The 24,925-nt window shown below is 77.1% G+C and overlaps 13 non-coding genes across 13 annotated transcripts; all 13 read right to left on the bottom strand.

The window, feature by feature from the left end:
• Positions 1 to 1,704: 1,704 nt before the first annotated feature.
• On the bottom strand, positions 1,705 to 1,823 carry LOC119237478 (5S ribosomal RNA). Its single transcript, XR_005123354.1, has one exon. It is a non-coding gene; the product is annotated as a 5S ribosomal RNA (ribosomal RNA).
• A 1,651-nt stretch (positions 1,824 to 3,474) lies between these two features.
• On the bottom strand, positions 3,475 to 3,593 carry LOC119237477 (5S ribosomal RNA). Its single transcript, XR_005123353.1, has one exon. It is a non-coding gene; the product is annotated as a 5S ribosomal RNA (ribosomal RNA).
• Positions 3,594 to 5,253: 1,660 nt separating this feature from the next.
• On the bottom strand, positions 5,254 to 5,372 carry LOC119237476 (5S ribosomal RNA). Its single transcript, XR_005123352.1, has one exon. It is a non-coding gene; the product is annotated as a 5S ribosomal RNA (ribosomal RNA).
• Positions 5,373 to 7,036: 1,664 nt separating this feature from the next.
• LOC119237475 (5S ribosomal RNA) lies at positions 7,037 to 7,155 on the bottom strand. The gene has a single exon (XR_005123351.1). It is a non-coding gene; the product is annotated as a 5S ribosomal RNA (ribosomal RNA).
• A 1,656-nt stretch (positions 7,156 to 8,811) lies between these two features.
• Positions 8,812 to 8,930, bottom strand: LOC119237474 (5S ribosomal RNA). The gene has a single exon (XR_005123350.1). It is a non-coding gene; the product is annotated as a 5S ribosomal RNA (ribosomal RNA).
• Positions 8,931 to 10,602: 1,672 nt separating this feature from the next.
• LOC119237473 (5S ribosomal RNA) lies at positions 10,603 to 10,721 on the bottom strand. The gene has a single exon (XR_005123349.1). It is a non-coding gene; the product is annotated as a 5S ribosomal RNA (ribosomal RNA).
• A 1,666-nt stretch (positions 10,722 to 12,387) lies between these two features.
• Positions 12,388 to 12,506, bottom strand: LOC119237472 (5S ribosomal RNA). The gene has a single exon (XR_005123348.1). It is a non-coding gene; the product is annotated as a 5S ribosomal RNA (ribosomal RNA).
• A 1,663-nt stretch (positions 12,507 to 14,169) lies between these two features.
• On the bottom strand, positions 14,170 to 14,288 carry LOC119237483 (5S ribosomal RNA). The gene has a single exon (XR_005123359.1). It is a non-coding gene; the product is annotated as a 5S ribosomal RNA (ribosomal RNA).
• Positions 14,289 to 15,953: 1,665 nt separating this feature from the next.
• On the bottom strand, positions 15,954 to 16,072 carry LOC119237482 (5S ribosomal RNA). The gene has a single exon (XR_005123358.1). It is a non-coding gene; the product is annotated as a 5S ribosomal RNA (ribosomal RNA).
• Positions 16,073 to 17,733: 1,661 nt separating this feature from the next.
• LOC119237481 (5S ribosomal RNA) lies at positions 17,734 to 17,852 on the bottom strand. Its single transcript, XR_005123357.1, has one exon. It is a non-coding gene; the product is annotated as a 5S ribosomal RNA (ribosomal RNA).
• A 1,668-nt stretch (positions 17,853 to 19,520) lies between these two features.
• On the bottom strand, positions 19,521 to 19,639 carry LOC119237480 (5S ribosomal RNA). The gene has a single exon (XR_005123356.1). It is a non-coding gene; the product is annotated as a 5S ribosomal RNA (ribosomal RNA).
• Positions 19,640 to 21,308: 1,669 nt separating this feature from the next.
• On the bottom strand, positions 21,309 to 21,427 carry LOC119237470 (5S ribosomal RNA). The gene has a single exon (XR_005123347.1). It is a non-coding gene; the product is annotated as a 5S ribosomal RNA (ribosomal RNA).
• A 1,664-nt stretch (positions 21,428 to 23,091) lies between these two features.
• On the bottom strand, positions 23,092 to 23,209 carry LOC119237479 (5S ribosomal RNA). Its single transcript, XR_005123355.1, has one exon. It is a non-coding gene; the product is annotated as a 5S ribosomal RNA (ribosomal RNA).
• Positions 23,210 to 24,925: the final 1,716 nt, after the last annotated feature.

The raw sequence follows: 24,925 nt of genomic DNA, 5'->3' as shown, positions 1-24,925 counted from the left end.
ACCAGGCCCGACCCTGCTTAGCTTCCGAGATCAGACGAGATCGGGCGCGTTCAGGGTGGTATGGCCGTAGACGCCAGCAGCCGCCCCGGCGCTCCCCAAGAAGCTGCCGCCCGCATCCCGGCGCGGCTGGGAGCCCGGGGTCCGCGCGCCGCTCCCCTGGCGCGCGCCCCACACCGGCCCGGCGCGGACCCGCGCGGCCCGTCCGGCCCCGCAAGGCCCGGCCCGGCCACCGGCTGCCAGCCGCCGGCCGCGCGCCGCCGCCGCCGCCGAGCCAGACGCGGCCCCCAGGGCGCTGCGGCGCTGGCTTGGGGAACGCTTCCCTGGGCTCTGCGGCCCTGGGCCCGGCTCGCCCCCACTGGCCACCTCGCCTCTGCTTCTGCCTCTGCCTCTGCCACTGCCACGGGGTTGGCAGGGCAGGAGGAGCCCCCGGTTGGGGCGGCCCCAGGCCACGCCCCCGCCCCGGCCCGCCCCGAGCCCCCACACCCACAGCTGCCTGCTGGGCTTCCTTTGCCCCCAAGGCCCGGCCGGCCCGCCCCCGCGCCGCCCCGCGCCGCCTCCTCCCTCCCCTCCCCTCCCCTCCCTTGCCCTCCCCCTTCCTCCCTGGGGACCTCAGGCTGACTGGCGCTCCAGCCCGGCCCCAAGGGCCCCAGCCTGAGTGGGGGCCTGGGCCCGGCCCGCCATCTTGAATCCTGGGGCCTGGCGGCCCCGCCAGCCCGCAGGTGTTTGGGCGCCCGCCCGCAGTACCCACGGGCGTCCCCGGTACCCGGGTCGGCCCCAGCAGGGCCACGGGGGCTGGCGTCCGCTGGCTGGGGGCAGGCCGTGCCCTGGGCCAGGCGACCCCAGGCCGGCGAGGAGGGGGCCGCTTGTAGCTGCGGCGGCCAGCGTCCATTCGGGCCCTGCGGGGCCGCTGGCCGGGTCGGGGACGCGCGCCTGCCGGCGCCTGGGCTGTCAGAGGCCGAGCAGCGAGGCGGGCCACGCCAGCCTGTGGAGGCAGGGTGGGTGCCGAGCTGCCCGCCAGCTCCAAGGCCCGGGGTGCTGGGCTGCGCCGGCCGCCCGCCCCGAGCGGGCCCTATGTGTGTGTGTGTGTGTGTGTGTGTGCGGGCCTGTGTTGTGTGTGCGTGTGCGTATGTGTGTGTGCCCGCGGGCAAGCGCGTGGATGCTGCGTCTTGGGGGCGGCGGGACCCCGCCCCCGCAGAGGAGCAGGTGCACTGAGGGGGGGGTGGGCGTCGTGGTCAGCCGGGCTGGCAGGCAGGGGCCCAGGCAGGAGGGGCCGGGGCCTGTGGGAGTGGGTGGAGCCCCGGCGCAGGCCAGCGGCAGAGGCCCCGGGGTCCGGCGGAAGGCCGACAGCAAAGGGCCCAGGGGCCGAGGGGCCGAGGGCCATCTCGCCGGCGATGCCCCGCCGGCCTGCCGAGACCGAAGGCGGGAGACAGGGGTGTGGGCACACACGGAGGCGAGCCCATGACCCCGACGAAGACGACGACGACCACGACCACGGGGCGGACGCACTGAAGGCAGCCAGGATGGAGTCGGCCTTCCCGCCCGGGAAGCCAAAGGACCACAGGCCCCGAAGGGCAGGGGCCGGCAGCCCCTCCCCGAGAGCCAGGCCCGGGCGCCAGTGCGTCGGAGGCCAGGCAAGGAAGGGGCTGCGGCGGGCCCGGCGCAGGCCCAAAAGGGGACAAGAGGGGCGGGGGACGAGCCCGCAAAAGCCTACAGCACCCGGTATTCCCAGGCGGTCTCCCATCCAAGTACTAACCAGGCCCGACCCTGCTTAGCTTCCGAGATCAGACGAGATCGGGCGCGTTCAGGGTGGTATGGCCGTAGACGCCAGCAGCCGCCGCCCGGCGCTCCCCAAGAAGCTGCCGCCCGCATCCCCGGCGCGGCTGGGAGCCCGGGGTCCCGCGCGCCGCTCCCCTGGCGCGCGCCCCACACCGGCCCCGGCGCGGACCCGCGCGGCCCCGTCCGGCCCCGCAAGGCCCGGCCCGGCCACCGGCTGCCAGCCGCCGGCCGCCGCCGCCGCCGCCGCCGAGCCAGACGCGGCCCCAGGGCGCTGCGGCGCTGGCTTGGGGAACGCTTCCCTGGGCTCTGCGGCCCTGGGCCCGGCTCGCCCCCACCTGGCCACCTCGCCTCTGCTTCTGCCTCTGCCTCTGCCACTGCCACGGGGTTGGCAGGGCAGGAGGAGCCCCCGGTTGGGGCGGCCCCAGGCCACGCCCCGCCCCGGCCCGCCCCGAGCCCCCACACCCACAGCTGCCTGCTGGGCCTTCCTTTGCCCCCAAGGCCCGGCCCGGCCCGCCCCCGCGCCGCCCCCCGCGCCCCCTCCCCTCCCTCCCTCCCCTCCCTCCTTGCCCTCCCCTTCCCTCCCTGGGGACCTCAGGCTGACTGGCGCTCCAGCCCGGCCCCAAGGGCCCCAGCCTGAGTGGGGGCCTGGGGCCCGGCCCGCCATCTTGAATCCTGGGGCCTGGCGGCCCCGCCAGCCCGCAGGTGTTTGGGCGCCCGCCCGCAGTACCCACGGGCGTCCCCGGTACCCGGGTCGGCCCCAGCAGGGCCACGGGGGCTGGCGTCCGCTGGCTGGGGGCAGGCCGTGCCCTGGGCCAGGCGACCCCAGGCCGGCGAGGAGGGGGCCGCTTGTAGCTGCGGCGGCCAGCGTCCATTCGGGCCCTGCGGGGCCGCTGGCCGGGTCGGGGACGCGCGCCTGCCGGCGCCTGGGCTGTCAGAGGCCGAGCAGCGAGGCGGGCCACGCCAGCCTGTGGAGGCAGGGTGGGTGCCGAGCTGCCCGCCAGCTCCAAGGCCCGGGGTGCTGGGCTGCGCCGGCCGCCCGCCCCGAGCGGGCCCTATGTGTGTGTGTGTGTGTGTGTGTGTGTGTGTGCGTGCGGGCCTGTGTTGTGTGTGCGTGTGCGTATGTGTGTGTGCCCGCGGGCAAGCGCGTGGATGCTGCGTCTTGGGGGCGGCGGGACCCCGCCCCCGCAGAGGAGCAGGTGCACTGAGGGGGGGGTGGGCGTCGTGGTCAGCCGGGCTGGCAGGCAGGGGCCCAGGCAGGAGGGGCCCGGGGCCTGTGGGAGTGGGTGGAGCCCCGGCGCAGGCCAGCGGCAGAGGCCCCGGGGTCCGGCGGAAGGCCGACAGCAAAGGGCCCAGGGGCCGAGGGGCCGAGGGCCATCTCGCCGGCGATGCCCCGGCCGGCCTGCCGAGACCGAAGGCGGGAGACAGGGGTGTGGGCACACACGGAGGCGAGCCCATGACCCCGACGAAGACGACGACGACCACGACCACGGGGCGGACGCACTGAAGGCAGCCAGGATGGAGTCGGCCTTCCCGCCCGGGAAGCCAAAGGACCACAGGCCCGAAGGGCAGGGGCCGGCAGCCCCTCCCCGAGAGCCAGGCCCGGGCGCCAGTGCGTCGGAGGCCAGGCAAGGAAGGGGCTGCGGCGGGCCCGGCGCAGGCCAAAAGGGGACAAGAGGGGCCGGGGGACGAGCCCGCAAAAGCCTACAGCACCCGGTATTCCCAGGCGGTCTCCCATCCAAGTACTAACCAGGCCCGACCCTGCTTAGCTTCCGAGATCAGACGAGATCGGGCGCGTTCAGGGTGGTATGGCCGTAGACGCCAGCAGCCGCCCCGGCGCTCCCCAAGAAGCTGCCGCCCGCATCCCCGGCGCGGCTGGGAGCCCGGGGTCCCGCGCGCCGCTCCCCTGGCGCGCGCCCCACACCGGCCCCGGCGCGGACCCGCGCGGCCCCGTCCGGCCCCGCAAGGCCCGGCCCGGCCACCGGCTGCCAGCCGCCGGCCGCCGCCGCCGCCGCCGCCGAGCCAGACGCGGCCCCCAGGGCGCTGCGGCGCTGGCTTGGGGAACGCTTCCCTGGGCTCTGCGGCCCTGGGCCCGGCTCGCCCCCACCTGGCCACCTCGCCTCTGCTTCTGCCTCTGCCTCTGCCACTGCCACGGGGTTGGCAGGGCAGGAGGAGCCCCCGGTTGGGGCGGCCCCAGGCCACGCCCCCGCCCCGGCCCGCCCCGAGCCCCACACCCACAGCTGCCTGCTGGGCCTTCCTTTGCCCCCAAGGCCCGGCCCGGCCCGCCCCCGCGCCGCCCCCCGCGCCCGCCCCCTCCCCTCCCCTCCCCTCCCCTCCCTCCCCTCCCTTGCCCTCCCCTTCCCTCCCTGGGGACCTCAGGCTGACTGGCGCTCCAGCCCGGCCCCCAAGGGCCCCAGCCTGAGTGGGGGCCTGGGGCCCGGCCCGCCATCTTGAATCCTGGGGCCTGGCGGCCCCCGCCAGCCCGCAGGTGTTTGGGCGCCCGCCCGCAGTACCCACGGGCGTCCCCGGTACCCGGGTCGGCCCCAGCAGGGCCACGGGGGCTGGCGTCCGCTGGCTGGGGGCAGGCCGTGCCCTGGGCCAGGCGACCCCAGGCCGGCGAGGAGGGGGCCGCTTGTAGCTGCGGCGGCCAGCGTCCATTCGGGCCCTGCGGGGCCGCTGGCCGGGTCGGGGACGCGCGCCTGCCGGCGCCTGGGCTGTCAGAGGCCGAGCAGCGAGGCGGGCCACGCCAGCCTGTGGAGGCAGGGTGGGTGCCGAGCTGCCCGCCAGCTCCAAGGCCCGGGGTGCTGGGCTGCGCCGGCCGCCCGCCCCGAGCGGGCCCTATGTGTGTGTGTGTGTGTGTGTGTGTGTGTGTGCGTGCGGGCCTGTGTTGTGTGTGCGTGTGGGTATGTGTGTGTGCCCGCGGGCAAGCGCGTGGATGCTGCGTCTTGGGGCGGCGGGACCCCCGCCCCCGCAGAGGAGCAGGTGCACTGAGGGGGGGGGTGGGCGTCGTGGTCAGCCGGGCTGGCAGGCAGGGGCCCAGGCAGGAGGGGCCCGGGGCCTGTGGGAGTGGGTGGAGCCCCGGCGCAGGCCAGCGGCAGAGGCCCCGGGGTCCGGCGGAAGGCCGACAGCAAAGGGCCCAGGGGCCGAGGGGCCGAGGGCCATCTCGCCGGCGATGCCCCGGCCGGCCTGCCGAGACCGAAGGCGGGAGACAGGGGTGTGGGCACACACGGAGGCGAGCCCATGACCCCGACGAAGACGACGACGACCACGACCACGGGGCGGACGCACTGAAGGCAGCCAGGATGGAGTCGGCCTTCCCGCCCGGGAAGCCAAAGGACCACAGGCCCCGAAGGGCAGGGGCCGGCAGCCCCTCCCCGAGAGCCAGGCCCGGGCGCCAGTGCGTCGGAGGCCAGGCAAGGAAGGGGCTGCGGCGGGCCCGGCGCAGGCCCAAAAGGGGACAAGAGGGGACGAGCCCGCAAAAGCCTACAGCACCCGGTATTCCCAGGCGGTCTCCCATCCAAGTACTAACCAGGCCCGACCCTGCTTAGCTTCCGAGATCAGACGAGATCGGGCGCGTTCAGGGTGGTATGGCCGTAGACGCCAGCAGCCGCCCCGGCGCTCCCCAAGAAGCTGCCGCCCGCATCCCCGGCGCGGCTGGGAGCCCGGGGTCCCGCGCGCCGCTCCCCTGGCGCGCGCCCCACACCGGCCCCGGCGCGGACCCGCGCGGCCCCGTCCGGCCCCGCAAGGCCCGGCCCGGCCACCGGCTGCCAGCCGCCGGCCGCCGCCGCCGCCGCCGCCGAGCCAGACGCGGCCCCCAGGGCGCTGCGGCGCTGGCTTGGGGAACGCTTCCCTGGGCTCTGCGGCCCTGGGCCCGGCTCGCCCCCACCTGGCCACCTCGCCTCTGCTTCTGCCTCTGCCTCTGCCACTGCCACGGGGTTGGCAGGGCAGGAGGAGCCCCCGGTTGGGGCGGCCCCAGGCCACGCCCCCGCCCCGGCCCGCCCCGAGCCCCCACACCCACAGCTGCCTGCTGGGCCTTCCTTTGCCCCCAAGGCCCGGCCCGGCCCGCCCCCGCGCCGCCCCCCGCGCCGCCCCCTCCCCTCCCCTCCCCTCCCCTCCCCTCCCTTGCCCTCCCCTTCCCTCCCTGGGGACCTCAGGCTGACTGGCGCTCCAGCCCGGCCCCCAAGGGCCCCAGCCTGAGTGGGGGCCTGGGGCCCGGCCCGCCATCTTGAATCCTGGGGCCTGGCGGCCCCCGCCAGCCCGCAGGTGTTTGGGCGCCCGCCCGCAGTACCCACGGGCGTCCCCGGTACCCGGGTCGGCCCCAGCAGGGCCACGGGGGCTGGCGTCCGCTGGCTGGGGGCAGGCCGTGCCCTGGGCCAGGCGACCCCAGGCCGGCGAGGAGGGGGCCGCTTGTAGCTGCGGCGGCCAGCGTCCATTCGGGCCCTGCGGGGCCGCTGGCCGGGTCGGGGACGCGCGCCTGCCGGCGCCTGGGCTGTCAGAGGCCGAGCAGCGAGGCGGGCCACGCCAGCCTGTGGAGGCAGGGTGGGTGCCGAGCTGCCCGCCAGCTCCAAGGCCCGGGGTGCTGGGCTGCGCCGGCCGCCCGCCCCGAGCGGGCCCTATGTGTGTGTGTGTGTGTGTGTGTGTGTGTGTGCGTGCGGGCCTGTGTTGTGTGTGCGTGTGGGTATGTGTGTGTGCCCGCGGGCAAGCGCGTGGATGCTGCGTCTTGGGGGCGGCGGGACCCCCGCCCCCGCAGAGGAGCAGGTGCACTGAGGGGGGGGGTGGGCGTCGTGGTCAGCCGGGCTGGCAGGCAGGGGCCCAGGCAGGAGGGGCCCGGGGCCTGTGGGAGTGGGTGGAGCCCCGGCGCAGGCCAGCGGCAGAGGCCCCGGGGTCCGGCGGAAGGCCGACAGCAAAGGGCCCAGGGGCCGAGGGGCCGAGGGCCATCTCGCCGGCGATGCCCCGGCCGGCCTGCCGAGACCGAAGGCGGGAGACAGGGGTGTGGGCACACACGGAGGCGAGCCCATGACCCCGACGAAGACGACGACGACCACGACCACGGGGCGGACGCACTGAAGGCAGCCAGGATGGAGTCGGCCTTCCCGCCCGGGAAGCCAAAGGACCACAGGCCCCGAAGGGCAGGGGCCGGCAGCCCCTCCCCGAGAGCCAGGCCCGGGCGCCAGTGCGTCGGAGGCCAGGCAAGGAAGGGGCTGCGGCGGGCCCGGCGCAGGCCCAAAAGGGGACAAGAGGGGCCGGGGGACGAGCCCGCAAAAGCCTACAGCACCCGGTATTCCCAGGCGGTCTCCCATCCAAGTACTAACCAGGCCCGACCCTGCTTAGCTTCCGAGATCAGACGAGATCGGGCGCGTTCAGGGTGGTATGGCCGTAGACGCCAGCAGCCGCCCCGGCGCTCCCCAAGAAGCTGCCGCCCGCATCCCCGGCGCGGCTGGGAGCCCGGGGTCCCGCGCGCCGCTCCCCTGGCGCGCGCCCCACACCGGCCCCGGCGCGGACCCGCGCGGCCCCGTCCGGCCCCGCAAGGCCCGGCCCGGCCACCGGCTGCCAGCCGCCGGCCGCCGCCGCCGCCGCCGCCGAGCCAGACGCGGCCCCCAGGGCGCTGCGGCGCTGGCTTGGGGAACGCTTCCCTGGGCTCTGCGGCCCTGGGCCCGGCTCGCCCCCACCTGGCCACCTCGCCTCTGCTTCTGCCTCTGCCTCTGCCACGGGGTTGGCAGGGCAGGAGGAGCCCCCGGTTGGGGCGGCCCCAGGCCACGCCCCCGCCCCGGCCCGCCCCGAGCCCCCACACCCACAGCTGCCTGCTGGGCCTTCCTTTGCCCCCAAGGCCCGGCCCGGCCCGCCCCCGCGCCGCCCCCCGCGCCGCCCCCTCCCTCCCCCCTCCCCTCCCCTCCCCTCCCTTGCCCTCCCCTTCCCTCCCTGGGGACCTCAGGCTGACTGGCGCTCCAGCCCGGCCCCCAAGGGCCCCAGCCTGAGTGGGGGCCTGGGGCCCGGCCCGCCATCTTGAATCCTGGGGCCTGGCGGCCCCCGCCAGCCCGCAGGTGTTTGGGCGCCCGCCCGCAGTACCCACGGGCGTCCCCGGTACCCGGGTCGGCCCCAGCAGGGCCACGGGGGCTGGCGTCCGCTGGCTGGGGGCAGGCCGTGCCCTGGGCCAGGCGACCCCAGGCCGGCGAGGAGGGGGCCGCTTGTAGCTGCGGCGGCCAGCGTCCATTCGGGCCCTGCGGGGCCGCTGGCCGGGTCGGGGACGCGCGCCTGCCGGCGCCTGGGCTGTCAGAGGCCGAGCAGCGAGGCGGGCCACGCCAGCCTGTGGAGGCAGGGTGGGTGCCGAGCTGCCCGCCAGCTCCAAGGCCCGGGGTGCTGGGCTGCGCCGGCCGCCCGCCCCGAGCGGGCCCTATGTGTGTGTGTGTGTGTGTGTGTGTGTGTGCGTGCGGGCCTGTGTTGTGTGTGCGTGTGCGTATGTGTGTGTGCCCGCGGGCAAGCGCGTGGATGCTGCGTCTTGGGGGCGGCGGGACCCCCGCCCCCGCAGAGGAGCAGGTGCACTGAGGGGGGGGTGGGCGTCGTGGTCAGCCGGGCTGGCAGGCAGGGGCCCAGGCAGGAGGGGCCCGGGGCCTGTGGGAGTGGGTGGAGCCCCGGCGCAGGCCAGCGGCAGAGGCCCCGGGGTCCGGCGGAAGGCCGACAGCAAAGGGCCCAGGGGCCGAGGGGCCGAGGGCCATCTCGCCGGCGATGCCCCGGCCGGCCTGCCGAGACCGAAGGCGGGAGACAGGGGTGTGGGCACACACGGAGGCGAGCCCATGACCCCGACGAAGACGACGACGACCACGACCACGGGGCGGACGCACTGAAGGCAGCCAGGATGGAGTCGGCCTTCCCGCCCGGGAAGCCAAAGGACCACAGGCCCCGAAGGGCAGGGGCCGGCAGCCCCTCCCCGAGAGCCAGGCCCGGGCGCCAGTGCGTCGGAGGCCAGGCAAGGAAGGGGCTGCGGCGGGCCCGGCGCAGGCCCAAAAGGGGACAAGAGGGGCCGGGGGACGAGCCCGCAAAAGCCTACAGCACCCGGTATTCCCAGGCGGTCTCCCATCCAAGTACTAACCAGGCCCGACCCTGCTTAGCTTCCGAGATCAGACGAGATCGGGCGCGTTCAGGGTGGTATGGCCGTAGACGCCAGCAGCCGCCCCGGCGCTCCCCAAGAAGCTGCCGCCCGCATCCCCGGCGCGGCTGGGAGCCCGGGGTCCCGCGCGCCGCTCCCCTGGCGCGCGCCCCACACCGGCCCCGGCGCGGACCCGCGCGGCCCCGTCCGGCCCCGCAAGGCCCGGCCCGGCCACCGGCTGCCAGCCGCCGGCCGCCGCCGCCGCCGCCGCCGAGCCAGACGCGGCCCCCAGGGCGCTGCGGCGCTGGCTTGGGGAACGCTTCCCTGGGCTCTGCGGCCCTGGGCCCGGCTCGCCCCCACCTGGCCACCTCGCCTCTGCTTCTGCCTCTGCCTCTGCCACTGCCACGGGGTTGGCAGGGCAGGAGGAGCCCCCGGTTGGGGCGGCCCCAGGCCACGCCCCCGCCCCGGCCCGCCCCGAGCCCCCACACCCACAGCTGCCTGCTGGGCCTTCCTTTGCCCCCAAGGCCCGGCCCGGCCCGCCCCCGCGCCGCCCCCGCGCCGCCCCCTCCCCCCCTCCCCTCCCCTCCCCTCCCCCCCTCCCTTGCCCTCCCCTTCCCTCCCTGGGGACCTCAGGCTGACTGGCGCTCCAGCCCGGCCCCCAAGGGCCCCAGCCTGAGTGGGGGCCTGGGCCCGGCCCGGCCCGCCATCTTGAATCCTGGGGCCTGGCGGCCCCCGCCAGCCCGCAGGTGTTTGGGCGCCCGCCCGCAGTACCCACGGGCGTCCCCGGTACCCGGGTCGGCCCCAGCAGGGCCACGGGGGCTGGCGTCCGCTGGCTGGGGGCAGGCCGTGCCCTGGGCCAGGCGACCCCAGGCCGGCGAGGAGGGGGCCGCTTGTAGCTGCGGCGGCCAGCGTCCATTCGGGCCCTGCGGGGCCGCTGGCCGGGTCGGGGACGCGCGCCTGCCGGCGCCTGGGCTGTCAGAGGCCGAGCAGCGAGGCGGGCCACGCCAGCCTGTGGAGGCAGGGTGGGTGCCGAGCTGCCCGCCAGCTCCAAGGCCCGGGGTGCTGGGCTGCGCCGGCCGCCCGCCCCGAGCGGGCCCTATGTGTGTGTGTGTGTGTGTGTGTGTGTGTGTGCGTGCGGGCCTGTGTTGTGTGTGCGTGTGGGTATGTGTGTGTGCCCGCGGGCAAGCGCGTGGATGCTGCGTCTTGGGGGCGGCGGGACCCCCGCCCCCGCAGAGGAGCAGGTGCACTGAGGGGGGGGTGGGCGTCGTGGTCAGCCGGGCTGGCAGGCAGGGGCCCAGGCAGGAGGGGCCCGGGGCCTGTGGGAGTGGGTGGAGCCCCGGCGCAGGCCAGCGGCAGAGGCCCCGGGGTCCGGCGGAAGGCCGACAGCAAAGGGCCCAGGGGCCGAGGGGCCGAGGGCCATCTCGCCGGCGATGCCCCGGCCGGCCTGCCGAGACCGAAGGCGGGAGACAGGGGTGTGGGCACACACGGAGGCGAGCCCATGACCCCGACGAAGACGACGACGACCACGACCACGGGGCGGACGCACTGAAGGCAGCCAGGATGGAGTCGGCCTTCCCGCCCGGGAAGCCAAAGGACCACAGGCCCCGAAGGGCAGGGGCCGGCAGCCCCTCCCCGAGAGCCAGGCCCGGGCGCCAGTGCGTCGGAGGCCAGGCAAGGAAGGGGCTGCGGCGGGCCCGGCGCAGGCCCAAAAGGGGACAAGAGGGGCCGGGGGACGAGCCCGCAAAAGCCTACAGCACCCGGTATTCCCAGGCGGTCTCCCATCCAAGTACTAACCAGGCCCGACCCTGCTTAGCTTCCGAGATCAGACGAGATCGGGCGCGTTCAGGGTGGTATGGCCGTAGACGCCAGCAGCCGCCCCGGCGCTCCCCAAGAAGCTGCCGCCCGCATCCCCGGCGCGGCTGGGAGCCCGGGGTCCCGCGCGCCGCTCCCCTGGCGCGCGCCCCACACCGGCCCCGGCGCGGACCCGCGCGGCCCCGTCCGGCCCCGCAAGGCCCGGCCCGGCCACCGGCTGCCAGCCGCCGGCCGCCGCCGCCGCCGCCGCCGAGCCAGACGCGGCCCCCAGGGCGCTGCGGCGCTGGCTTGGGGAACGCTTCCCTGGGCTCTGCGGCCCTGGGCCCGGCTCGCCCCCACCTGGCCACCTCGCCTCTGCTTCTGCCTCTGCCTCTGCCACTGCCACGGGGTTGGCAGGGCAGGAGGAGCCCCCGGTTGGGGCGGCCCCAGGCCACGCCCCCGCCCCGGCCCGCCCCGAGCCCCCACACCCACAGCTGCCTGCTGGGCCTTCCTTTGCCCCCAAGGCCCGGCCCGGCCCGCCCCCGCGCCGCCCCCCGCGCCGCCCCCTCCCCTCCCCTCCCCCCCTCCCCTCCCCTCCCTTGCCCTCCCCTTCCCTCCCTGGGGACCTCAGGCTGACTGGCGCTCCAGCCCGGCCCCCAAGGGCCCCAGCCTGAGTGGGGGCCTGGGGCCCGGCCCGCCATCTTGAATCCTGGGGCCTGGCGGCCCCCGCCAGCCCGCAGGTGTTTGGGCGCCCGCCCGCAGTACCCACGGGCGTCCCCGGTACCCGGGTCGGCCCCAGCAGGGCCACGGGGGCTGGCGTCCGCTGGCTGGGGGCAGGCCGTGCCCTGGGCCAGGCGACCCCAGGCCGGCGAGGAGGGGGCCGCTTGTAGCTGCGGCGGCCAGCGTCCATTCGGGCCCTGCGGGGCCGCTGGCCGGGTCGGGGACGCGCGCCTGCCGGCGCCTGGGCTGTCAGAGGCCGAGCAGCGAGGCGGGCCACGCCAGCCTGTGGAGGCAGGGTGGGTGCCGAGCTGCCCGCCAGCTCCAAGGCCCGGGGTGCTGGGCTGCGCCGGCCGCCCGCCCCGAGCGGGCCCTATGTGTGTGTGTGTGTGTGTGTGTGTGTGTGTGCGTGCGGGCCTGTGTTGTGTGTGCGTGTGGGTATGTGTGTGTGCCCGCGGGCAAGCGCGTGGATGCTGCGTCTTGGGGGCGGCGGGACCCCCGCCCCCGCAGAGGAGCAGGTGCACTGAGGGGGGGGTGGGCGTCGTGGTCAGCCGGGCTGGCAGGCAGGGGCCCAGGCAGGAGGGGCCCGGGGCCTGTGGGAGTGGGTGGAGCCCCGGCGCAGGCCAGCGGCAGAGGCCCCGGGGTCCGGCGGAAGGCCGACAGCAAAGGGCCCAGGGGCCGAGGGGCCGAGGGCCATCTCGCCGGCGATGCCCCGGCCGGCCTGCCGAGACCGAAGGCGGGAGACAGGGGTGTGGGCACACACGGAGGCGAGCCCATGACCCCGACGAAGACGACGACGACCACGACCACGGGGCGGACGCACTGAAGGCAGCCAGGATGGAGTCGGCCTTCCCGCCCGGGAAGCCAAAGGACCACAGGCCCCGAAGGGCAGGGGCCGGCAGCCCCTCCCCGAGAGCCAGGCCCGGGCGCCAGTGCGTCGGAGGCCAGGCAAGGAAGGGGCTGCGGCGGGCCCGGCGCAGGCCCAAAAGGGGACAAGAGGGGCCGGGGGACGAGCCCGCAAAAGCCTACAGCACCCGGTATTCCCAGGCGGTCTCCCATCCAAGTACTAACCAGGCCCGACCCTGCTTAGCTTCCGAGATCAGACGAGATCGGGCGCGTTCAGGGTGGTATGGCCGTAGACGCCAGCAGCCGCCCCGGCGCTCCCCAAGAAGCTGCCGCCCGCATCCCCGGCGCGGCTGGGAGCCCGGGGTCCCGCGCGCCGCTCCCCTGGCGCGCGCCCCACACCGGCCCCGGCGCGGACCCGCGCGGCCCCGTCCGGCCCCGCAAGGCCCGGCCCGGCCACCGGCTGCCAGCCGCCGGCCGCCGCCGCCGCCGCCGCCGAGCCAGACGCGGCCCCCAGGGCGCTGCGGCGCTGGCTTGGGGAACGCTTCCCTGGGCTCTGCGGCCCTGGGCCCGGCTCGCCCCCACCTGGCCACCTCGCCTCTGCTTCTGCCTCTGCCTCTGCCACTGCCACGGGGTTGGCAGGGCAGGAGGAGCCCCCGGTTGGGGCGGCCCCAGGCCACGCCCCCGCCCCGGCCCGCCCCGAGCCCCCACACCCACAGCTGCCTGCTGGGCCTTCCTTTGCCCCCAAGGCCCGGCCCGGCCCGCCCCCGCGCCGCCCCCCGCGCCGCCCCCTCCCCTCCCCTCCCCTCCCCTCCCCTCCCTTGCCCTCCCCTTCCCTCCCTGGGGACCTCAGGCTGACTGGCGCTCCAGCCCGGCCCCCAAGGGCCCCAGCCTGAGTGGGGGCCTGGGGCCCGGCCCGCCATCTTGAATCCTGGGGCCTGGCGGCCCCCGCCAGCCCGCAGGTGTTTGGGCGCCCGCCCGCAGTACCCACGGGCGTCCCCGGTACCCGGGTCGGCCCCAGCAGGGCCACGGGGGCTGGCGTCCGCTGGCTGGGGGCAGGCCGTGCCCTGGGCCAGGCGACCCCAGGCCGGCGAGGAGGGGGCCGCTTGTAGCTGCGGCGGCCAGCGTCCATTCGGGCCCTGCGGGGCCGCTGGCCGGGTCGGGGACGCGCGCCTGCCGGCGCCTGGGCTGTCAGAGGCCGAGCAGCGAGGCGGGCCACGCCAGCCTGTGGAGGCAGGGTGGGTGCCGAGCTGCCCGCCAGCTCCAAGGCCCGGGGTGCTGGGCTGCGCCGGCCGCCCGCCCCGAGCGGGCCCTATGTGTGTGTGTGTGTGTGTGTGTGTGTGTGTGCGTGCGGGCCTGTGTTGTGTGTGCGTGTGGGTATGTGTGTGTGCCCGCGGGCAAGCGCGTGGATGCTGCGTCTTGGGGGCGGCGGGACCCCCGCCCCCGCAGAGGAGCAGGTGCACTGAGGGGGGGGTGGGCGTCGTGGTCAGCCGGGCTGGCAGGCAGGGGCCCAGGCAGGAGGGGCCCGGGGCCTGTGGGAGTGGGTGGAGCCCCGGCGCAGGCCAGCGGCAGAGGCCCCGGGGTCCGGCGGAAGGCCGACAGCAAAGGGCCCAGGGGCCGAGGGGCCGAGGGCCATCTCGCCGGCGATGCCCCGGCCGGCCTGCCGAGACCGAAGGCGGGAGACAGGGGTGTGGGCACACACGGAGGCGAGCCCATGACCCCGACGAAGACGACGACGACCACGACCACGGGGCGGACGCACTGAAGGCAGCCAGGATGGAGTCGGCCTTCCCGCCCGGGAAGCCAAAGGACCACAGGCCCCGAAGGGCAGGGGCCGGCAGCCCCTCCCCGAGAGCCAGGCCCGGGCGCCAGTGCGTCGGAGGCCAGGCAAGGAAGGGGCTGCGGCGGGCCCGGCGCAGGCCCAAAAGGGGACAAGAGGGGCCGGGGGACGAGCCCGCAAAAGCCTACAGCACCCGGTATTCCCAGGCGGTCTCCCATCCAAGTACTAACCAGGCCCGACCCTGCTTAGCTTCCGAGATCAGACGAGATCGGGCGCGTTCAGGGTGGTATGGCCGTAGACGCCAGCAGCCGCCCCGGCGCTCCCCAAGAAGCTGCCGCCCGCATCCCCGGCGCGGCTGGGAGCCCGGGGTCCCGCGCGCCGCTCCCCTGGCGCGCGCCCCACACCGGCCCCGGCGCGGACCCGCGCGGCCCCGTCCGGCCCCGCAAGGCCCGGCCCGGCCACCGGCTGCCAGCCGCCGGCCGCCGCCGCCGCCGCCGCCGAGCCAGACGCGGCCCCCAGGGCGCTGCGGCGCTGGCTTGGGGAACGCTTCCCTGGGCTCTGCGGCCCTGGGCCCGGCTCGCCCCCACCTGGCCACCTCGCCTCTGCTTCTGCCTCTGCCTCTGCCACTGCCACGGGGTTGGCAGGGCAGGAGGAGCCCCCGGTTGGGGCGGCCCCAGGCCACGCCCCCGCCCCGGCCCGCCCCGAGCCCCCACACCCACAGCTGCCTGCTGGGCCTTCCTTTGCCCCCAAGGCCCGGCCCGGCCCGCCCCCGCGCCGCCCCCGCGCCGCCCCCCCTCCCCTCCCCTCCCCTCCCCTCCCCTCCCTTGCCCTCCCCTTCCCTCCCTGGGGACCTCAGGCTGACTGGCGCTCCAGCCCGGCCCCCAAGGGCCCCAGCCTGAGTGGGGGCCTGGGGGCCCGGCCCGCCATCTTGAATCCTGGGGCCTGGCGGCCCCCGCCAGCCCGCAGGTGTTTGGGCGCCCGCCCGCAGTACCCACGGGCGTCCCCGGTACCCGGGTCGGCCCCAGCAGGGCCACGGGGGCTGGCGTCCGCTGGCTGGGGGCAGGCCGTGCCCTGGGCCAGGCGACCCCAGGCCGGCGAGGAGGGGGCCGCTTGTAGCTGCGGCGGCCAGCGTCCATTCGGGCCCTGCGGGGCCGCTGGCCGGGTCGGGGACGCGCGCCTGCCGGCGCCTGGGCTGTCAGAGGCCGAGCAGCGAGGCGGGCCACGCCAGCCTGTGGAGGCAGGGTGGGTGCCGAGCTGCCCGCCAGCTCCAAGGCCCGGGGTGCTGGGCTGCGCCGGCCGCCCGCCCCGAGCGGGCCCTATGTGTGTGTGTGTGTGTGTGTGTGTGTGTGTGCGTGCGGGCCTGTGTTGTGTGTGCGTGTGGGTATGTGTGTGTGCCCGCGGGCAAGCGCGTGGATGCTGCGTCTTGGGGGCGGCGGGACCCCCGCCCCCGCAGAGGAGCAGGTGCACTGAGGGGGGGGTGGGCGTCGTGGTCAGCCGGGCTGGCAGGCAGGGGCCCAGGCAGGAGGGGCCCGGGGCCTGTGGGAGTGGGTGGAGCCCCGGCGCAGGCCAGCGGCAGAGGCCCCGGGGTCCGGCGGAAGGCCGACAGCAAAGGGCCCAGGGGCCGAGGGGCCGAGGGCCATCTCGCCGGCGATGCCCCGGCCGGCCTGCCGAGACCGAAGGCGGGAGACAGGGGTGTGGGCACACACGGAGGCGAGCCCATGACCCCGACGAAGACGACGACGACCACGACCACGGGGCGGACGCACTGAAGGCAGCCAGGATGGAGTCGGCCTTCCCGCCCGGGAAGCCAAAGGACCACAGGCCCCGAAGGGCAGGGGCCGGCAGCCCCTCCCCGAGAGCCAGGCCCGGGCGCCAGTGCGTCGGAGGCCAGGCAAGGAAGGGGCTGCGGCGGGCCCGGCGCAGGCCCAAAAGGGGACAAGAGGGGCCGGGGGACGAGCCCGCAAAAGCCTACAGCACCCGGTATTCCCAGGCGGTCTCCCATCCAAGTACTAACCAGGCCCGACCCTGCTTAGCTTCCGAGATCAGACGAGATCGGGCGCGTTCAGGGTGGTATGGCCGTAGACGCCAGCAGCCGCCCCGGCGCTCCCCAAGAAGCTGCCGCCCGCATCCCCGGCGCGGCTGGGAGCCCGGGGTCCCGCGCGCCGCTCCCCTGGCGCGCGCCCCACACCGGCCCCGGCGCGGACCCGCGCGGCCCCGTCCGGCCCCGCAAGGCCCGGCCCGGCCACCGGCTGCCAGCCGCCGGCCGCCGCCGCCGCCGCCGCCGAGCCAGACGCGGCCCCCAGGGCGCTGCGGCGCTGGCTTGGGGAACGCTTCCCTGGGCTCTGCGGCCCTGGGCCCGGCTCGCCCCCACCTGGCCACCTCGCCTCTGCTTCTGCCTCTGCCTCTGCCACTGCCACGGGGTTGGCAGGGCAGGAGGAGCCCCCGGTTGGGGCGGCCCCAGGCCACGCCCCCGCCCCGGCCCGCCCCGAGCCCCCACACCCACAGCTGCCTGCTGGGCCTTCCTTTGCCCCCAAGGCCCGGCCCGGCCCGCCCCCGCGCCGCCCCCCGCGCCGCCCCCTCCCCTCCCCTCCCCTCCCCTCCCCTCCCTTGCCCTCCCCTTCCCTCCCTGGGGACCTCAGGCTGACTGGCGCTCCAGCCCGGCCCCCAAGGGCCCCAGCCTGAGTGGGGGCCTGGGGCCCGGCCCGCCATCTTGAATCCTGGGGCCTGGCGGCCCCCGCCAGCCCGCAGGTGTTTGGGCGCCCGCCCGCAGTACCCACGGGCGTCCCCGGTACCCGGGTCGGCCCCAGCAGGGCCACGGGGGCTGGCGTCCGCTGGCTGGGGGCAGGCCGTGCCCTGGGCCAGGCGACCCCAGGCCGGCGAGGAGGGGGCCGCTTGTAGCTGCGGCGGCCAGCGTCCATTCGGGCCCTGCGGGGCCGCTGGCCGGGTCGGGGACGCGCGCCTGCCGGCGCCTGGGCTGTCAGAGGCCGAGCAGCGAGGCGGGCCACGCCAGCCTGTGGAGGCAGGGTGGGTGCCGAGCTGCCCGCCAGCTCCAAGGCCCGGGGTGCTGGGCTGCGCCGGCCGCCCGCCCCGAGCGGGCCCTATGTGTGTGTGTGTGTGTGTGTGTGTGTGTGCGTGCGGGCCTGTGTTGTGTGTGCGTGTGGGTATGTGTGTGTGCCCGCGGGCAAGCGCGTGGATGCTGCGTCTTGGGGGCGGCGGGACCCCCGCCCCCGCAGAGGAGCAGGTGCACTGAGGGGGGGGTGGGCGTCGTGGTCAGCCGGGCTGGCAGGCAGGGGCCCAGGCAGGAGGGGCCCGGGGCCTGTGGGAGTGGGTGGAGCCCCGGCGCAGGCCAGCGGCAGAGGCCCCGGGGTCCGGCGGAAGGCCGACAGCAAAGGGCCCAGGGGCCGAGGGGCCGAGGGCCATCTCGCCGGCGATGCCCCGGCCGGCCTGCCGAGACCGAAGGCGGGAGACAGGGGTGTGGGCACACACGGAGGCGAGCCCATGACCCCGACGAAGACGACGACGACCACGACCACGGGGCGGACGCACTGAAGGCAGCCAGGATGGAGTCGGCCTTCCCGCCCGGGAAGCCAAAGGACCACAGGCCCCGAAGGGCAGGGGCCGGCAGCCCCTCCCCGAGAGCCAGGCCCGGGCGCCAGTGCGTCGGAGGCCAGGCAAGGAAGGGGCTGCGGCGGGCCCGGCGCAGGCCCAAAAGGGGACAAGAGGGGCCGGGGGACGAGCCCGCAAAAGCCTACAGCACCCGGTATTCCCAGGCGGTCTCCCATCCAAGTACTAACCAGGCCCGACCCTGCTTAGCTTCCGAGATCAGACGAGATCGGGCGCGTTCAGGGTGGTATGGCCGTAGACGCCAGCAGCCGCCCCGGCGCTCCCCAAGAAGCTGCCGCCCGCATCCCCGGCGCGGCTGGGAGCCCGGGGTCCCGCGCGCCGCTCCCCTGGCGCGCGCCCCACACCGGCCCCGGCGCGGACCCGCGCGGCCCCGTCCGGCCCCGCAAGGCCCGGCCCGGCCACCGGCTGCCAGCCGCCGCCGCCGCCGCCGCCGCCGCCGCCGCCGAGCCAGACGCGGCCCCCAGGGCGCTGCGGCGCTGGCTTGGGGAACGCTTCCCTGGGCTCTGCGGCCCTGGGCCCGGCTCGCCCCCACCTGGCCACCTCGCCTCTGCTTCTGCCTCTGCCTCTGCCACTGCCACGGGGTTGGCAGGGCAGGAGGAGCCCCCGGTTGGGGCGGCCCCAGGCCACGCCCCCGCCCCGGCCCGCCCCGAGCCCCCACACCCACAGCTGCCTGCTGGGCCTTCCTTTGCCCCCAAGGCCCGGCCCGGCCCGCCCCCGCGCCGCCCCCCGCCGCCCCCCCCCTCCCCTCCCCTCCCCTCCCCTCCCCTCCCTTGCCCTCCCCTTCCCTCCCTGGGGACCTCAGGCTGACTGGCGCTCCAGCCCGGCCCCCAAGGGCCCCAGCCTGAGTGGGGGCCTGGGGCCCGGCCCGCCATCTTGAATCCTGGGGCCTGGCGGCCCCCGCCAGCCCGCAGGTGTTTGGGCGCCCGCCCGCAGTACCCACGGGCGTCCCCGGTACCCGGGTCGGCCCCAGCAGGGCCACGGGGGCTGGCGTCCGCTGGCTGGGGGCAGGCCGTGCCCTGGGCCAGGCGACCCCAGGCCGGCGAGGAGGGGGCCGCTTGTAGCTGCGGCGGACAGCGTCCATTCGGGCCCTGCGGGGCCGCTGGCCGGGTCGGGGACGCGCGCCTGCCGGCGCCTGGGCTGTCAGAGGCCGAGCAGCGAGGCGGGCCACGCCAGCCTGTGGAGGCAGGGTGGGTGCCGAGCTGCCCGCCAGCTCCAAGGCCCGGGGTGCTGGGCTGCGCCGGCCGCCCGCCCCGAGCGGGCCCTATGTGTGTGTGTGTGTGTGTGTGTGTGTGTGCGTGCGGGCCTGTGTTGTGTGTGCGTGTGGGTATGTGTGTGTGCCCGCGGGCAAGCGCGTGGATGCTGCGTCTTGGGGGCGGCGGGACCCCCGCCCCCGCAGAGGAGCAGGTGCACTGAGGGGGGGGTGGGCGTCGTGGTCAGCCGGGCTGGCAGGCAGGGGCCCAGGCAGGAGGGGCCCGGGGCCTGTGGGAGTGGGTGGAGCCCCGGCGCAGGCCAGCGGCAGAGGCCCCGGGGTCCGGCGGAAGGCCGACAGCAAAGGGCCCAGGGGCCGAGGGGCCGAGGGCCATCTCGCCGGCGATGCCCCGGCCGGCCTGCCGAGACCGAAGGCGGGAGACAGGGGTGTGGGCACACACGGAGGCGAGCCCATGACCCCGACGAAGACGACGACGACCACGACCACGGGGCGGACGCACTGAAGGCAGCCAGGATGGAGTCGGCCTTCCCGCCCGGGAAGCCAAAGGACCACAGGCCCCGAAGGGCAGGGGCCGGCAGCCCCTCCCCGAGAGCCAGGCCCGGGCGCCAGTGCGTCGGAGGCCAGGCAAGGAAGGGGCTGCGGCGGGCCCGGCGCAGGCCCAAAAGGGGACAAGAGGGGCCGGGGGACGAGCCCGCAAAAGCCTACAGCACCCGGTATTCCCAGGCGGTCTCCCATCCAAGTACTAACCAGGCCCGACCCTGCTTAGCTTCCGAGATCAGACGAGATCGGGCGCGTTCAGGGTGGTATGGCCGTAGACGCCAGCAGCCGCCCCGGCGCTCCCCAAGAAGCTGCCGCCCGCATCCCCGGCGCGGCTGGGAGCCCGGGGTCCCGCGCGCCGCTCCCCTGGCGCGCGCCCCACACCGGCCCCGGCGCGGACCCGCGCGGCCCCGTCCGGCCCCGCAAGGCCCGGCCCGGCCACCGGCTGCCAGCCGCCGGCGCCGCCGCCGCCGCCGCCGCCGAGCCAGACGCGGCCCCCAGGGCGCTGCGGCGCTGGCTTGGGGAACGCTTCCCTGGGCTCTGCGGCCCTGGGCCCGGCTCGCCCCCACCTGGCCACCTCGCCTCTGCTTCTGCCTCTGCCTCTGCCACTGCCACGGGGTTGGCAGGGCAGGAGGAGCCCCCGGTTGGGGCGGCCCCAGGCCACGCCCCCGCCCCGGCCCGCCCCGAGCCCCCACACCCACAGCTGCCTGCTGGGCCTTCCTTTGCCCCCAAGGCCCGGCCCGGCCCGCCCCCGCGCGCCCCCCCGCGCCGCCCCTCCCCTCCCTCCCCTCCCCTCCCCTCCCCTCCCTTGCCCTCCCCTTCCCTCCCTGGGGACCTCAGGCTGACTGGCGCTCCAGCCCGGCCCCAAGGGCCCCAGCCTGAGTGGGGGCCTGGGGGGCGCCGCAGGCCCGCCATCTTGAATCCTGGGGCCTGGCGGCCCCCGCCAGCCCGCAGGTGTTTGGGCGCCCGCCCGCAGTACCCACGGGCGTCCCCGGTACCCGGGTCGGCCCCAGCAGGGCCACGGGGCTGGCGTCCGCTGGCTGGGGGCAGGCCGTGCCCTGGGCCAGGCGACCCCAGGCCGGCGAGGAGGGGGCCGCTTGTAGCTGCGGCGGCCAGCGTCCATTCGGGCCCTGCGGGGCCGCTGGCCGGGTCGGGGACGCGCGCCTGCCGGCGCCTGGGCTGTCAGAGGCCGAGCAGCGAGGCGGGCCACGCCAGCCTGTGGAGGCAGGGTGGGTGCCGAGCTGCCCGCCAGCTCCAAGGCCCGGGGTGCTGGGCTGCGCCGGCCGCCCGCCCCGAGCGGGCCCTATGTGTGTGTGTGTGTGTGTGTGTGTGTGTGCGTGCGGGCCTGTGTTGTGTGTGCGTGTGGGTATGTGTGTGTGCCCGCGGGCAAGCGCGTGGATGCTGCGTCTTGGGGGCGGCGGGACCCCGCCCCCGCAGAGGAGCAGGTGCACTGAGGGGGGGGTGGGCGTCGTGGTCAGCCGGGCTGGCAGGCAGGGGCCCAGGCAGGAGGGGCCCGGGGCCTGTGGGAGTGGGTGGAGCCCCGGCGCAGGCCAGCGGCAGAGGCCCCGGGGTCCGGCGGAAGGCCGACAGCAAAGGGCCCAGGGGCCGAGGGGCCGAGGGCCATCTCGCCGGCGATGCCCCGGCCGGCCTGCCGAGACCGAAGGCGGGAGACAGGGGTGTGGGCACACACGGAGGCGAGCCCATGACCCCGACGAAGACGACGACGACCACGACCACGGGGCGGACGCACTGAAGGCAGCCAGGATGGAGTCGGCCTTCCCGCCCGGGAAGCCAAAGGACCACAGGCCCCGAAGGGCAGGGGCCGGCAGCCCCTCCCCGAGAGCCAGGCCCGGGCGCCAGTGCGTCGGAGGCCAGGCAAGGAAGGGGCTGCGGCGGGCCCGGCGCAGGCCCAAAAGGGGACAAGAGGGGCCGGGGGACGAGCCCGCAAAAGCCTACAGCACCCGGTATTCCCAGGCGGTCTCCCATCCAAGTACTAACCAGGCCCGACCCTGCTTAGCTTCCGAGATCAGACGAGATCGGGCGCGTTCAGGGTGGTATGGCCGTAGACGCCAGCAGCCGCCCCGGCGCTCCCCAAGAAGCTGCCGCCCGCATCCCCGGCGCGGCTGGGAGCCCGGGGTCCCGCGCGCCGCTCCCCTGGCGCGCGCCCCACACCGGCCCCGGCGCGGACCCGCGCGGCCCCGTCCGGCCCCGCAAGGCCCGGCCCGGCCACCGGCTGCCAGCCGCCGGCCGCCGCGCCGCCGCGCCGCCGAGCCAGACGCGGCCCCCAGGGCGCTGCGGCGCTGGCTTGGGGAACGCTTCCCTGGGCTCTGCGGCCCTGGGCCCGGCTCGCCCCACCTGGCCACCTCGCCTCTGCTTCTGCCTCTGCCTCTGCCACTGCCACGGGGTTGGCAGGGCAGGAGGAGCCCCCGGTTGGGGCGGCCCCAGGCCACGCCCCCGCCCCGGCCCGCCCCGAGCCCCCACACCCACAGCTGCCTGCTGGGCCTTCCTTTGCCCCCAAGGCCCGGCCCGGCCCGCCCCCCGCGCCCGCCCCGCGCCCCCCCCTCCCCTCCCTCCCCTCCCCTCCCCCCCTCCCTTGCCCTCCCCTTCCCTCCCTGGGGACCTCAGGCTGACTGGCGCTCCAGCCCGGCCCCCAAGGGCCCCAGCCTGAGTGGGGGCCTGGGCCCGGCCCGCCATCTTGAATCCTGGGGCCTGCGGCCCCCGCCAGCCCGCAGGTGTTTGGGCGCCCGCCCGCAGTACCCACGGGCGTCCCGGTACCCGGGTCGGCCCCAGCAGGGCCACGGGGCTGGCGTCCGCTGGCTGGGGGCAGGCCGTGCCCTGGGCCAGGCGACCCCAGGCCGGCGAGGAGGGGGCCGCTTGTAGCTGCGGCGGCCAGCGTCCATTCGGGCCCTGCGGGGCCGCTGGCCGGGTCGGGACGCGCGCCTGCCGGCGCCTGGGCTGTCAGAGGCCGAGCAGCGAGGCGGGCCACGCCAGCCTGTGGAGGCAGGGTGGGTGCCGAGCTGCCCGCCAGCTCCAAGGCCCGGGGTGGGCTGGGCGCCGGCCGCCCGCCCCGAGCGGGCCCTATGTGTGTGTGTGTGTGTGTGTGTGTGTTGTGTGTGCGTGCGGCCTGTGTTGTGTTGCGTGTGCGTATGTGTGTGTGCCCGCGGGCAAGCGCGTGGATGCTGCGTCTTGGGGGCGGCGGGACCCCCGCCCCCGCAGAGGAGCAGGTGCACTGAGGGGGGGGTGGGCGTCGTGGTCAGCCGGGCTGGCAGGCAGGGGCCCAGGCAGGAGGGGCCCGGGGCCTGTGGGAGTGGGTGGAGCCCCGGCGCAGGCCAGCGGCAGAGGCCCCGGGGTCCGGCGGAAGGCCGACAGCAAAGGGCCCAGGGGCCGAGGGGCCGAGGGCCATCTCGCCGGCGATGCCCCGGCCGGCCCCTGCCGAGACCGAAGGCGGGAGACAGGGGTGTGGGCACACACGGAGGCGAGCCCATGACCCCGACGAAGACGACGACGACCACGACCACGGGGCGGACGCACTGAAGGCAGCCAGGATGGAGTCGGCCTTCCCGCCCGGGAAGCCAAAGGACCACAGGCCCCGAAGGAAGGGCAGGGCCGGCAGCCCCTCCCCGAGAGCCAGGCCCGGGCGCCAGTGCGTCGGAGGCCAGGCAAGGAAGGGGCTGCGGCGGGCCCGGCGCAGGCCCAAAAGGGGACAAGAGGGCCGGGGGACGAGCCCGCAAAAGCCTACAGCACCCGGTATTCCAGGCGGTCTCCCATCCAAGTACTAACCAGGCCCGACCCTGCTTAGCTTCCGAGATCAGACGAGATCGGGCGCGTTCAGGGTGGTATGGCCGTAGACGCCAGCAGCCGCCCCGGCGCTCCCCAAGAAGCTGCCGCCCGCATCCCCGGCGCGGCTGGGAGCCCGGGGTCCCGCGCGCCGCTCCCCTGGCGCGCCCCACACCGGCCCCGGCGCGGACCCGCGCGGCCCCGTCCGGCCCCGCAAGGCCCGGCCCGGCCACCGGCTGCCAGCCGCCGGCCGCCGCCGCCGCCGCCGCCGAGCCAGACGCGGCCCCCAGGGCGCTGCGGCGCTGGCTTGGGGAACGCTTCCCTGGGCTCTGCGGCCCTGGGCCCGGCTCGCCCCCCCCTGGCCACCTCGCCTCTGCTTCTGCCTCTGCCTCTGCCACTGCCACGGGGTTGGCAGGGCAGGAGGAGCCCCCGGTTGGGGCGGCCCCAGGCCACGCCCCCGCCCCGGCCCGCCCCGAGCCCCCACACCCACAGCTGCCTGCTGGGCCTTCCTTTGCCCCCAAGGCCCGGCCCGGCCCGCCCCCGCGCCGCCCCCCGCGCCGCCCCCTCCCCTCCCCTCCCTCCCTCCCCTCCCCTCCTTGCCCTCCCCTTCCCTCCCTGGGGACCTCAGGCTGACTGGCGCTCCAGCCCGCCCCCAAGGGCCCCAGCCTGAGTGGGGGCCTGGGGCCCGGCCCGCCATCTTGAATCCTGGGCCTGGCGGCCCCCGCCAGCCCGCAGGTGTTTGGGCGCCCGCCCGCAGTACCCACGGGCGTCCCGGTCCCCGCGTACCCGGTCGGCCCCAGCAGGGCCACGGGGGCTGGCGTCCGCTGGCTGGGGCAGGCCGTGCCCTGGGCCAGGCGACCCCAGGCCGGCGAGGAGGGGGCCGCTTGTAGCTGCGGCGGCCAGCGTCCATTCGGGCCCTGCGGGGCCGCTGGCCGGGTCGGGGACGCGCGCCTGCCGGCGCCTGGGCTGTCAGAGGCCGAGCAGCGAGGCGGGCCACGCCAGCCTGTGGAGGCAGGGGTGGTGCGAGCTGCCCGCCAGCTCCAAGGCCCGGGGTGCTGGGCTGCGCCGGCCGCCCGCCCCGAGCGGGCCCTATGTGTGTGTGTGTGTGGTGTGTGTGTTGTGCGTGCGGGCCTTGTTGTGTGTGCGTGTGGGTATGTGTGTGTGCCGCGGGCAAGCGCGTGGATGCTGCGTCTTGGGGGCGGCGGACCCCGCCCCCGCAGAGGAGCAGGTGCACTGAGGGGGGGGCGTCGTGGTCAGCCGGGCTGGCAGGCAGGGCCCAGGCAGGAGGGGCCCGGGCCTGTGGGAGTGGGTGGAGCCCCGGCGCAGGCCAGCGGCAGAGGCCCGGGGTCCGGCGGCGAAGGCCGACAGCAAAGGCCCAGGGGCCGAGGGGCCGAGGGCCATCGCGGCGATGCCCCGGCCGGCCTGCCGAGACCGAAGGCGGAGACAGGGGTGTGGGCACACACGGAGGCGAGCCCATGACCCCGACGAAGACGACGACGACCACGACCACGGGGCGGACGCACTGAAGGCAGCCAGGATGGAGTCGGCCTTCCCGCCCGGGAAGCCAAAGGACCACAGGCCCGAAGGGCAGGGGCCGGCAGCCCCTCCCGAGAGCCAGGCCCGGGCGCCAGTGCGTCGGAGGCCAGGCAAGGAAGGGGCTGCGGCGGGCCCGGCGCAGGCCCAAAAGGGACAAGAGGGGCCGGGGACGAGCCCGCAAAAGCCTACAGCACCCGGTATTCCCAGGCGGTCTCCATCCAGTACTAACCAGGCCCGACCCTGCTTAGCTTCC

The sequence above is a fragment of the Talpa occidentalis genome, unplaced genomic scaffold (assembly GCF_014898055.3).
Source record: "Talpa occidentalis isolate TD23 unplaced genomic scaffold, MPIMG_talOcc4v2.1 talOcc4.951, whole genome shotgun sequence".
NCBI classification, from domain to species: Eukaryota; Metazoa; Chordata; class Mammalia; order Eulipotyphla; family Talpidae; genus Talpa; species Talpa occidentalis.
Note: the sequence above shows the minus strand (reverse complement) of the source record. Positions and strands in the feature narration are given on the sequence as shown.